Below are 14,275 nucleotides of genomic sequence, written 5' to 3' on the forward strand. Positions count from 1 at the left end.
GAGCACACCAAAATGGATCAAGAACCTAGGTAAGCAACAAACAAGCACACCAAATGAGTACATAACTCAGTAAGTCATAAGCACTACTCTACCATCCAACATTATTAATCATTTTTGTAACACCCCGAACCCGAGACCGTCGCCGGAGTCGAACACGAGGTGTTAACATACTTCAAACCACTTATTGAGAATTTCCATAGTTCCTTAGATCTTTCGGATCAATCTCATACCAAGTCATACATTTACATTTCATATACTGTTCAATAGGATATTTGAAGCAATTTCCATACATCATTTCATTTCCGCAACAATCATGCAATCAAATGAACTTTCATCTATTCCACGATACCTTATTTACGGAATGCAATTGAAATCATCACATAGATTTAAATCTTACCAACTCCACCCGAGCATGAACATAGCATCTATTAGCCATGAACTCAAGGTACTTACTCTTTCCGCTGTCCATACTCATCTCGATGAAGTCACGCCTCCATATAAATGTTCAATCGGAGATATGTGTAGAGTTCGCACACATAGTGCTTAATACTCAATCACGCACACTTAGTGCCATATGATTCAAGCCCGCACACATAGTGCCATATAGTCCAAACTCGCACACTTAGTGCCGTACATTACAAGCTCGCACACTCAGTGCCAATCTAAATCACCGTACACATCTATTTCTCGCACACTTAGTGCAGAAGCAAACTTCCTACACATTTCACTATTTCTTTTACGTTCAACATTATCATCTTTTCATACACATACATTTGTATATATTTCATCTCATTAAACACAATTGCATATATATTACAATCATTTAAGCAATATCAAATATATGCTTAATGACTTACCTTGTGTTGGGTAAAATAGTCCAAGTCGGCTACTCGATGACCTTCGCCTTTCCCTTGCTTGATTCTCCTTCTTTAACTCCTTGAGCTTAATCAATAAATCAACTAGTTTAACCATCTTGCTAAACATTCATAATTCAATTACACATGCATATGTATGTTTGTATATTCGACAACCATCCTCACTTATTACCCATTTAGTCAACAATCTAAGCCAAGATAAGGCTTCAATATGGTTGCCTCTAACCGAATACATGCTCACCAATTTCCCTTCATGTGGCGAATATGCATGTCCATGTTGAGACCATTTATGCACTTATTACCACACAAAACAGCATACATTACTAACTAATACCTTTCCATATTGTAACTCAATACACATCTATCATTTCCTTCATAACCAAAACATCATCATAAGTAAGTATATACCTTAAGATAGTATATACGTCATACCAATACATCATGCTCAAACATATATACATATATGTATGCTAGAGCCGAATCTCAAGTTGATTGTAACTAAACATGAACATGATTTCGAAACACAAATCTTACTCTCCATGCAAAGAGCATAAATCACACTTGGGGATGTACCATGGCCAAATACATCACAACACCATAATTTTGGTCACGATTACACAAAGAACTTAGTATATCATTCAAAAATGCTCAAAGAAAATCTAAGAGTCCTCAATCCACCATCACATGTATCATCATCAAGCTTCATATTTAACATGCAATCGCATTAACTCAAAATCCACCTTGGCCAAATACCATCCCCATGATATAACAAAGATTTGAACCATGGGCTAATAAGAACATCAAGTTAGCAACCAAAAACATGCATGAATCTCATGGCACAACATCAAACATACCTTAATCTTGATGCAAATATAGCCAAACCTCTTCCTAATCCTCTTCCAACCCAAGCATGAAGCAAATTCCTCCCTTCCCCTCTAGTATTTTCGGTCAAGAGAGAATGAAATGAATGAGCAAAATTATTTTCTTTTCTTTTCTTCCATATACGGCAATGGGGGGGGGGTTTCACTCACACACACGTTTTTTTTTCTTTCTTTACTACCCATGCTTATTTGTTTATTGTTTCCCCCTAATGCACCAACAAAACATGTTTCATGACATGTTTAGCCCATACTCCCTTATCATGGCCGGCCATCACTTGTAAAAAGGGGGTATTTGACATGCAAGGCCATTGTTTTGCATGCATGCTTTAATTAGTCATCATACATTTCCCCATCATACTTTCAAAGTTTTCTACTAGGTCCTTTCTAGTGAAATTCACATTTATAACTCTAAATTAAAGCATCAAAATGTCACACATGAGTTAACACATATTATAGGTATCAAAATAAATATCAAATTATTTTTATGCCTCGATTTTGTGGTCCCGAAACCACATTCAGACTAGGGTCGTTTTAAAGCTGTCACAATTTTTTTGTTTCTTTCAAATCATAACAACTATGCTACAGTTTCTTAAATTCTTGGTTCGATCTCATGCCAAGTCCTTCAATTAATTCAATGCCAAGTCAGCCCAATCAATGTAGACCCATTTCCTCAAGTTTGGAACAACGATGCACTAGATAAATCTATGCATACACCGCACAACCTCAAATTCGATATTTAGTTAATAGCTCAATCACTTACCTCATTCATCACAATTTATACCAACAACCAAACGTTGCACACATAGTGCTTATTATGTTCGTACACATAGTGCCATAGTAAATCGCACACATAGTGCTATAGTAAATCGCACACATAGTGCCATAGTAAATCGCACACATAGTGCATTTGAGATTCCCTCATGCTTCAACCTCCCAATCGGCACACATAGTGCCACTTAATTTTTGCACACATTGTGCCCTATGTCAATTCATCATGGTAAAGCAATTTGCTAAATTCAAATTGTACATATGGTCATATTAACAAGTAGGAGAATCACTCCGAAAAATATCTATCCAAGGAGTTCTCACAACAAGTGCTTAAGGACTTACCTTGCGTTGAGTATAACGGTTCCGACCAGCTAATCGATGTCCTTGGCTTTGCCCTTGCTTGTTTCTCCTTCTTTAACTTCTCGGGCTTAATAGATAAATAAACTAGTTTAATCATCTTGCTGTACATTTATAATTCAATTACACATGCACATGTATATTTGCATATTCGGCAACCCCTCTTACTAATTACCCATTTAGTCGATTATATACATGATTAAGGTAACATCATGAATGGGCATACTTATATATATATATACGTACCCGATTGTGCACCAAAAATTTGACTCAACATCACCTACATACTCACTTTGATGGCTGAATATATATATACATGTATAGTGTTATCTACAACATCATCTAAACACCTAAATTTTTCTCATGCACACTTGATCAACCTTTTTCCCAATCTAGCATAGCTTCACCTCCATTTGTGATATCATATAAATTTGCATGTTGCTACATTTCTTAAGTTCAACATCTCTATGCCCATTATAGCAACTCCCATAATCAAATTCTAAAATCGGCAACATCCCTTTCAACTATGTTAGCGAATACTCCTCCCTTCTTAGTCCCAACTTGGCACCTCTAACAAAAAGGACTTAACATCTTCCCTTTCATGCTAACATAACAAGCAACTTAGTTCATCCATACAACTAACATGTTAATAGCATCAAGGTATCAACTAAAATTTTAAGCTTCTTGTCAACTTCCAACTCTCCAACAACCCCAAATCCAACCTTGGGATAGATAGTATTTAGACCCATCACCCAAAGGTTGTGTAAACTTCCAAAAAAATATCATTGAACATACCTTGATCTAAAGGACCACCTTGGCGAATCTTGCTTCCTCTTCTTCCTCTAGTTACGACAATTGCAAAAGAAAGAAAACATGAGCACTCCTTCTTCCCTCCTTATTAAGCATTCAAACTCTCTCATTTTCATGCCACAAGAAGTGAAAGAAAATGATGAACATTTTTCTTTCTTCCTCCCTCTACTCACGGCAATGGGGGTACACCCACACCATTCTCTTTTTTTTTTCTTTATTACCCATGTTTCTTATTTTATTTTTTCTACATACCCACTAACTAAACATGTTTGCAACATGTTTCCACCCATGGCATGGCCGGCCATCATGCTTAAATTTGGGTAAATTGACATGCAAACCCACCTTTTTTCACAACATGCACTTATAGGCCACCCTACATTTGCCTAGCACATTTCTAAATTTTCTCACATAAGTCCAATTTGACAAAATTCACTTATAATTAACAAAATTCAAACATGAAATTTTCACACATGCATATGTACATATAATTAGCATCAACTATGACAGTTAATTATTTTTATGACTCGGTTTAGTGGTCCCGAACCCACTTTCCGACTAGGGTCAATTTAGGGCTGTTACACGAATAAGTACAGTCTATTCTTTGAAGTTACCCCTGTTCTGCTGTTTGACAGCTTCGACCTTTGTTTACAAAAAATCGATTATCTTATAGTACGAGTTTTGATTAATGTTCCCGTCTATTTATATCGAAAATAGACTCATTAAGGATTTAGTTATATAAATCCTAGACCGTAATAATTTTTTTAAAAAGTTTTAGTGATTTTCCAAATTTGAGACAAGGGAGCCCGGAATCACTCTCACTCTATCTCACAAAAGTTCAAATATATCATAATATGAAATTCTTTTTCTTGCACGTTTCCTTTATATGAAAATAGACTCAATAGGCTTTAATTTAATATCTTATTCAATCTATAATTCAATGTTCACGATTTTTGGTGATTTTTCATAGTTGCATAACTGCTGCTGTCCAAAATTGTTTTATTACAAATTTCACTCTTACATAATTTCACTTACTCCATTCCATCTTGCCGAAAGTTCACTCAACTGTCGAGCACATTGCTCATAAATTTTCACAAACAAATACCTGTACTTATTCATCACATGGTCATGTTCACATGTATTTTCACTTAGTCGATTTTCCATTGAACTCATCGGAATTATAATAGATACACGGTTGCCTGCACATATTACCACCCTTGTAGCCGAAGCTATCTGGTATGCATAGTAGCCTGCATTTAGTACTACACATGCGACCAACAATCTGGTACACGTAATAGCCTGCACTTAGTACTACACACGTGACCTAAAACCATCTTAAACATATAGTAGCCTGCACATATTACTACACATGTGTTCTCACACTGGATCATTCGTATCATTTCTATTCTAAATGTTCAACCAGGAAATGCCTCACTTTTCAACATTTAACAAATTCATTCATAGTCTATTTCAATTCGTAATTTACATCAAATGATCATTCTATAGGCAACCACATTCATATAATAATGAAATATAATAACATAAAAAGAACTGATATATTATTTATAAGAAACCTACCTCGAATGCGAGCACGGTTATTTATTCCGATTTAGTCCATAATCTCATTCACTTCCAATCTATGCCCGAATCTCATTTTCCTTGATCTATAATATCACATTTAGCTTAATAATTAATCACATTATTCATATGGGTCCAAAAATAATATTTTTACAAATTTGCATTTTGACCCCTAAACTTTCACATATTTGTACTTTTTCCCCAAGGCTCGTAAAATGATTTTTATCCAATTTCCTTGCATTTCAAGCCTAGCCGAATCATTTTCATAACTATAGCAGCCCCTAATTTCCACTAAATCACAGTTTTATGACATTTTGTAACTTTTGCAAAACAGTCCTTTTTGACAATTTCACCGAAAATCACTTAGTAAAAGTCGTTTATAACACACCGAGCATTCATTTTCTACCATTAGACATCAAAACACATGCATGTCATCCATGGGTAAATTGTTAAACACAAACCCTAGCTCAAATATGGGTAGAAATGAGTACATCTTATTAGAGGATTTCAAAAACGTAAAAATCATTAAAAACGAGGCTAGAACGGGCTTACAATCGAGCTTGGAAGCTTGAAAAACCCTAGCTATGTCTTCTCCATGCAAGTTTCGGCCATGGGGTAGAAGATGGACAAAAATTGGCTTTTAATTTTGTTTTTAATTCATTTTAATTACTAGATTACCAAAATGCCCCTAACTTAAAAATATTCTATTTCACCCATTTCATGTCCATTTTTGTCCAACAAATTATCCAATGGTATAATTACCATTTAAGGGCCTCGAATTTAAAATTTCATAACAGTTAGACACCTCTAACATGTAGAAATCAACTTTTGCACTTTTTACAATTTAGTCCTTTTGACCAAATTGAGTGCCCAAACGTCAAAATTTTCAAACGAAATTTTCACGAAATCATCCCGTGAAATTGTAGACCATAAAAATATAATAAAAACAAATTTTACTGTGTCAGATTTTTGTTCCCAAAATCACTATCCCGACTAGGCCCTAATTCGGGATGTTACAAACAATCACACTTAATGCCATATATTCATAATATCATACCAACTAGTTCTTCCTCCAAAATGACATATATATAAGCTACACATAATAGCCAATTTCATCAAACAAGACAACTATACATGCCATTATAACCAAAACTCAAAATTATCAAAATCTACTGATATAGCCGATAGATAGTGTGGAGGATCTCTGACAAGCTTCCAACCCAATTAAGCTTCCAATAATTTGAAAAGTAAAGGAAAAAACATTGAATGCTCAGTAAGCTAGTATAAACCATAAACATAAAACTACATTTCAATAATAAAATTTAGAGGTTAAATACAAGCCTACCAATGCCTCAAGATTTATCCAACCAAAAGTATCAACTCACAATTGAATAAGTTCATTAATGTCGCATAATTATTAAGTATTCATAACATGATAGGATTTCATGAGACATAATATATAATCATCAACCTTTTTATAAAATTACATGATAGGTATCTTTCCATTTACTTTCTTTTCATTTTGTTTCCAATGCTTACCATAAGCCTAAACAACCTTATCAATTCCCGACTTAGTGTATTCATTCATAGCATAAACAATTTTCTCACATATAATACATCATATATCACATTAAACCTTTTATAACACATAATACATCCCAATTACGTACTTACCATTCATTTCCTTTTTCTTACCAATTTCGTATGCATACTACAAGCATAATCATAAACATCAATCATATCCACAAACTTGGCATAAGCCCTAGCACATCAACAACACATATTAGTTCATGTAAACATGATCACATGAGTTTGACATGGATAACTGTTATACTTGAGTATGATTCAATTAGATTTATCATCCTTCACAACATATCATGTCTTTCCATGTATCACCATCCCATTGAGTTTTATATAAACATGTCTTGGTTCTTATTGAACACTTACCATTTCATTTGCATACACATATGACATAAACAACACATTCACCATAGTCACAAGCTAGTGATTAAACACATAACTCAACAATATCATAACATGTTAAGATATGGAACATAATATAGCATCAATTATATCATACCTTTCATAAACATAAATATCCATACTTTGATCATTGGTATAACATACCTTTCCATATTTGCCGTAGTGAAGTCAAGCGAAACCTTACCGAAGCTCACACAAAATGTGCTAAACGATGGTCGTAACTGTCCTTTTTCATATTCGATGGTTAAAACCATCCCTTTTCATTAATTGATGGTCGTCACCATCCCATTTCATAGTTGATGGTCGTCACCATCCCTTTTCATAATCAATAGTCGAAGCTATGCCTTTTCATATTCGATAGCTGAAGCTATCCCTCTTCATATTCGATGATCGTCACCATCCCTTTTCATAGTTGATGTTCGTCACCATCCCTTTTCGTAATCGATAGCCGAAGCTATCCCTTTTCATATTTAATGATCACTTATACACCATTGGATTTACGTCGTTTCATAACACAATAAATTGTATAATAACTTATATATATTGATTCACTTTCAATAAAAAAAATCATGTAATAACATTCAGTTTAACCAACATTATTCATAATACAGTTCATACGAACTTACCTTGCTAATTTGTAGAAATGACAAAGTACATAGGTATATTGGTAATTTTTCATTCTCCTCGATTATCCACTCGATCTTTATATAAATTAATAATTTCATTAAATCTATTAATTTAGATAGCATAAAAATGTATTTTATTCAATTTAGTCATTTTGACATTTTTTTATATCCTTTTGATGATATAAAATGTTTCTACTTTTATTCAATTTAGTCTTTGAGCCCAAAACATGCAACTTAACCATTTTTACCAAAAATTGAGCATAGCTGAATGTTCATGGTTTCTATAACAGCCCATTTATGCAAAAATTTCATATTAAATCCTTTTACTTTTATTAAATTTATAATTTTGTCCCTAATCAATAAATTCATCAAAAATTACTTAACAAAATACTTTTAATTATCAATCAACATTCCAAATTCATCATTTAACATAAAAAAATCACAAGATTCACCTATAGAAACATTCAAAATCTTTAACAGTTTCAAAATCGAAGGTACAAGATAGCTGGACCTAGCTGCAACGATCTGAAAAACATAAAAATTATTGAAAACAAGGCTAAAACAGACTTACGTGCATCGTCCAAAGTTAGGCCGAAGCTTGAAGCTTCTCCATTTCTTTATTTCCATGGCCATTCAGTGTTAAAGGAGATGATGGCTTATGTTTTAATTTTATTAACCTTTTTTATTCATTATTTTATCTTTATCATATAATAATAACATATAAAACATTATAATAAAAAAGAAATTTAAGCATTCAACCGTCCCATTATCTTTAGGATGGACAATTTACTTAATAAGGCCATGAAATTATAATTATTTAATCAATTAACACCTTTAAACTAATAGCAATTAACATTTTTAACTTTTACGATTTAGCCTTTTTCGCTTATTTAACAATCGAAACTATAAAATTTCTCAACGAAGCTTTAATGCCACCTTAATGACATTCCGTAAATGTTTATAAAAATATTTAAGACTCGGTTTATAGAAATGAGGTCCCGGTACTTCATTTTTTGAAACCACTGAACCTTAAGGTCTTACCACTTGAACTTAATAAATCGCTTCTAAAACAAAAATCACTATATCGAAAACCTTTTCAAAGTCACAATTAACTCATAAATATTAAATATAACTTACTCCTCAGATATGGTGGCCTCGAAACAACTATTTCCAACACCACTGAAAAAAAAGGGGTTGTTACAACTCTCCCCCCTTACGAAAATTTCGTCCTTGAAATTTCTCACTTGATACAAGCCATCAAGTTGAGTCTTTCTATCATCTTCTTAATGGTAATCCACATATAAACCATTTATAACTAACCCCAATTCAGAACTGGCATCAGAACTCATAATAAAACTTGATACTATATATGAACTTAACTAAGCAGCTATGGTGTTCTCCTGTCATCACTTATCATTAGTAGTATAACTACTGAGAAATTCCCAGTAATCGTCTATCAAATCATAGTTGAGAAACTCGGATTATTGAACTCTGGCTGATGCTTCTGTCATGTTTGCATCTGTAACTTTCAACTGATATTTGTTCCCTTTTCATGGCAATTGTCAAACATTATCATTTCATACAAGGTGACGACTTCAACTATCAAGAGGACTTTACCCCATAATAACATTTCCAGATTAGAATTCATCTGATAGATATATTTTTGTATCATGTCTTTTAGAATATAAATTCTTCATTCAGACTATCTGTCTATTTACCCGTAAATGCGCAAAATTTATTCATGAATCGAGAAACAAACTCGAATATTATAAAATTACCTAAGTTTTCAAATGAATAACTCTATTCTGAATAACACAATTGAGTAGATCTATCAATCGAATAATAACATTTCAGAATAACTCTTTCTTCTTGTTGTCGAGATAATCCAAATATACGGTCTATCATAATTCCCTCAGAATACCAATCAAATATCTCTAAAAATTGCATTAACTCAAACAAAACATAACATCCCATTTTAACTCGTTGACATAAATCAAGATTACCTGAAGAATGGGAACCAAATACAAGTTTGAGCTCGATCTCCCATTATCTACACTTTGGCCGATGTCTACTCCTTCATGAAAGCTAGAAAGGGGATATAAAATAAAGCTATTTCAATTATTAACATCAAAGCTTTGAACTATACCAGAGCCACAACCACCAGATGAATTAAAACCATGGTGCTATAATAAGACCAACGTTACAATCGTATGAATATAAAAATACTTCAACATCAATAGAGTATTTTGAAACAAAGGAGAAGAACCAAATGTAGTTCCAGTAACAACCAGTACAAAAACAAAACCTCTAAAAACCTTAGATCTATATCACTATGCTCCAATGATCGCACTAGAAATCATAACCGTAATAAATATAATTATCTCTGGCCAATGAATATCCTTTACAGATGAACCATGTTTGATAGATTAAACAACAAGAATGATAAGAAAACTAAGATAATGAAATCCAAGATGTGAAGCTATACTAAATTTCTGAGAATACAGCCCATATTGAATGATAAAGAGTTCGATGATTCCTTAGGGAAAATCCTGAAGAAAAACACCTCTCATACTCACTGAAATCAGTTGTGATAGAGACAACATAATTTTATATATATAAAGTAGAGCAACAACTAGTAGAAATAGAAAAGTAGCATCATATGAGTTTTATCATCCAATTTTCTACCAAACATAATGGAATAGAATGCCAAAGAAAGATAGAGTGATGCCGATCAGAAATCAACCAGCCTAACAATATTTTCGTCTAACATTATGATTAGCTAGCGTTCTCATACGATAAGAATCACATCTGAAAATGAACAACTACATATACCTCTATGGATAAAAGAACATATAGAATACTAAGAAGAGATTGTCGTAAGCTACTCAACTATAACCACTGCATTCAGATATCTTGGCAATTCAAACATTCCACTGACTACTACAGTCATTAATAATCTTACATTATCCCATTCACTAAAGAAATGAATTCAGAAGAAATTCTAGTTAATATGTTTGTTAGATACCATACTTGAATAAATTGATTACTCGAGATTAACTTCTTTTTTAACAGCGACATTGCGTAATCTGAATGATCTTTGAAAAAAATCTAATATCTCTTCTAAAACTGTCTTTACTTGCTAACCCATCCTCGGCTTTGATCGCATTATTATTCATTTAGCCATTGAACTCTTCTGTTCCACAATTGTGAGCTTAATCGAGATAAATCTTGTAAATTTCATTGTATAAGACTATACAGGTGAGGGGCTGAAGGTCGTAAATCCTCTAAATTTGACATTCATATATATACACATATAACATAACATTTATTATCAACATACGTTATAAATCATTTATTCATACCTTTATGAGTCTCGACACATCATAAGCAACTTTTTAATCAGATACTTGAGTACCGCTTTCAACATTATCGTAATTAGCTCGATTGGAAAACATTTCTGTCTATAAGTAAAACAAATCTCATCAAAGTTGGGATATGTCGCACTATCAATGGCATGTATTTCTAGACTTCACACATGCAATGTTCACTTCGAGAACTAATTATACCGTAGCTCTGATATTAATAAATGTAACACCCTTAACTCGTATCCGTCGTCAGAATACGGTTACTGAGTATTACCAAATTTTACATTTTAATACTTACCAAAAATGACTTCTTTTATATTAATTTGAGCATATTATATTTTCAAGCTATAAAGTGGGCCATGCATGATTAAATTAAATAATAAAATATAAAGTTATATTTAATAATTTATTTTAATATATTTTATTAATAAATTGGTTTTAATTAATTAAGTAAATTGATTGATTAAAGTGGTTAAATTATATTCTTTGGTCCTCTAAATTATCCATTATTTTTGGATAGGTTTGAGAGCTTTATTTTGATTACAAAACCATCCAAATGGAGGACCAAGTCAACCCAAAATTTAGCTGCATATGGATATTCATAAATAAAATTTTGCTTTAATTACACAAGGTCCTTGAAGAGTTGAAGAAATCAGAGATTTACCTAAAGATTTGCAATTGACCGAGTTTTGATCTTGATGATGTTGTGGCACTTAAATCAAGAAAAAATTAGCCACACTTCCATAAATCATGGCCAACCACCCTTGGATGAAGTTTCAAATGATGGACACTCCTATTTTTAGCAAACTAGCTCCCTTGCCTCACCTATAAATAAGACCCCATTTCGTATTTTTCTAATCATCCCTCACTCATTCATCATTCTCTCCTCTCTCGACTCTTTTAGCTTTCTTTCTCCCTCCCTCATGCCTATCATCATTTTTTCATAAGAATTTTTAGCAAATTAGCCTTTTAAAGAGCCCTTGGTCGGCCACCTGGGAGAGCCATTAGCAAAGGAGCAAAGCCAAGGAACAAAGGAGGCCTCGTCAATCAGAGTCTTGGGTGAGAGCCACTTTGATTTGGGTTTAATCTTTCTTTTCTTTAATTTAATTCAAGAATGTTTGATATGTATTCACTATTCTTGTTTACAACAATGATAGCTTAATTTTATTTAAGTTAAGATGATTGCTTTGATTAAATAATAATTATTTGATTCATACTTATAATGTTTGTGCCTGAATCAATCATGTTTTCAATTAAAATCAAGTCTGTATTTCGTTCATACGTGATTGAAATGCACCTGAATTAGCTGAGTGATCATAACCAAATGACTGCTAATGGACGGATAATTGGAATGTGCATGCTTAAATTGCAGGTTTCATAACAACCCTAAAGTTTTTAGATTTCTGTGATTAAACTATTTCAAACCTAACACGTCCGTGTTACCTTGCACGAATATTAAGAAACCCTTAGTAAATAAGGATTAGTAAAATGCATATTTACTAAGTAAAGGATTCCGAAAGGACATAATGTGGTTTCCAAACTCATGAAAGATCGAGTTGCCATGGAATGTTTTTCCGAATATTGATAAGCATGTTGATAATAATTTGAGTTTAAGTAAAGTAATTGTGTTATAATTGTTTCTTATTGTGTTAATTCTACTAAAATTTATTTCATTCATATAGTTGCATGTTAGGATAAATCACATTGGGGATCATTGCATCTAAATTAATTTTACATATTTTTAATCACTACTTCCAAATCAAATTGTGTTTTTATTTACCAAGTTGTTAATAATATTTTTATAATTGAGTGACTTAGCATGAATACAATCCCTGTGGAGACGATAACTCGATACTTACTTGAATACAATCCCTGTGGAGACGATAACTCGATACTTACTTATTATTTGATAACGATTGTGTACACTTGCACAGACACGAGTGTTACAAGTTTTTAGCACCGTTGCCGAGGATTGTCAACTGTTGTCATAGTCATTTTTTGTGAAATTATTTATTTTCAATTTGGTTATTTCTAACAGTACTAACTTATTATTTTTAATTTTGTAATTTTCTTTTCAGGTGTTTATGAGCATAGATCGGATTATTTATTTACTCCTAATAGACCCTAAAATTAAGCGAACTTTCAGATAAAAAAGACGAGAACGAATAGCTCAGAGACAGAACGAGATGGAGCTTGGAAATAAAAATAAAGCCAAGGTAATGAAGCCCTATCCTCATTGCCGATGATAGGGATCGAAGCATCAGACAATATGCTATGTCGTTTTTCAATGAGTTAAATCCAAGAATTAGAAGATCAGATATTGAAACAACCCAATTTGATTTGAAACCACTAATGTTTCAAATGCTACAAACGGTGGGCCAATTTAGTGGTATGCCCACGGAAGATCCACATCTCCACCTTCGATTGTTTATGAAGGTGAGTGATTCATTCAAGATAGCCGGTGTGATTGAAGATGCACTGAGGTTGAAATTGTTTCCGTACTCGTTGAGTGATCGAGCATGAGCATGGCTCAATTCATTGCCACCGAGTTTTATATCTATATGGAAAGAATTAGTAGAGAGATTTTTGGTTAAGTATTTCCCGCTTAGTAAAACCGGTAAGTTGAGGAATGAGATCATAACCTTCCAACAATTGGATGACAAGTATTTGTATAAGGCTTAGGAATGATTAAAGGAGTTACTTCGTAAGTGTCCTCATCATGGGATTCCTCATTGTATCTAGTTGGAGACATTCTATAATGGTCTTAATGTACATACAAGATTGATGGTAGATGCTTCTACGAATGGTACAATTTTGTCAGAGTCTTATAATGAGGCTTATGAGATCATCGAGAGGATCACGAGTAATAACTATCAATGGCCAACAAATCAAACAGCTTTAGGAAGACATGTAGCCGAAGTTCATGAAGTTGACACCCTCACTTTGTTATCAGCTCAGGTATCGTCCATTTCTTTTATGTTAAAGTAATTTACCACAATAGTGCTAATAATTTTGCAGCTCAGCCACCAAGTCTG

At 33.1% G+C, this 14,275-nt stretch overlaps 1 non-coding gene across 1 annotated transcript; it reads right to left on the reverse strand.

Moving 5' to 3' along the window:
- Positions 1-13,859: 13,859 nt before the first annotated feature.
- Positions 13,860-13,966, reverse strand: LOC128294569 (small nucleolar RNA R71). The gene has a single exon (XR_008284879.1). It is a non-coding gene; the product is annotated as a small nucleolar RNA R71 (small nucleolar RNA).
- Positions 13,967-14,275: the final 309 nt, after the last annotated feature.

Source organism: Gossypium arboreum, chromosome 6, assembly GCF_025698485.1.
Source record: "Gossypium arboreum isolate Shixiya-1 chromosome 6, ASM2569848v2, whole genome shotgun sequence".
Taxonomy (NCBI): Eukaryota; Viridiplantae; Streptophyta; class Magnoliopsida; order Malvales; family Malvaceae; genus Gossypium; species Gossypium arboreum.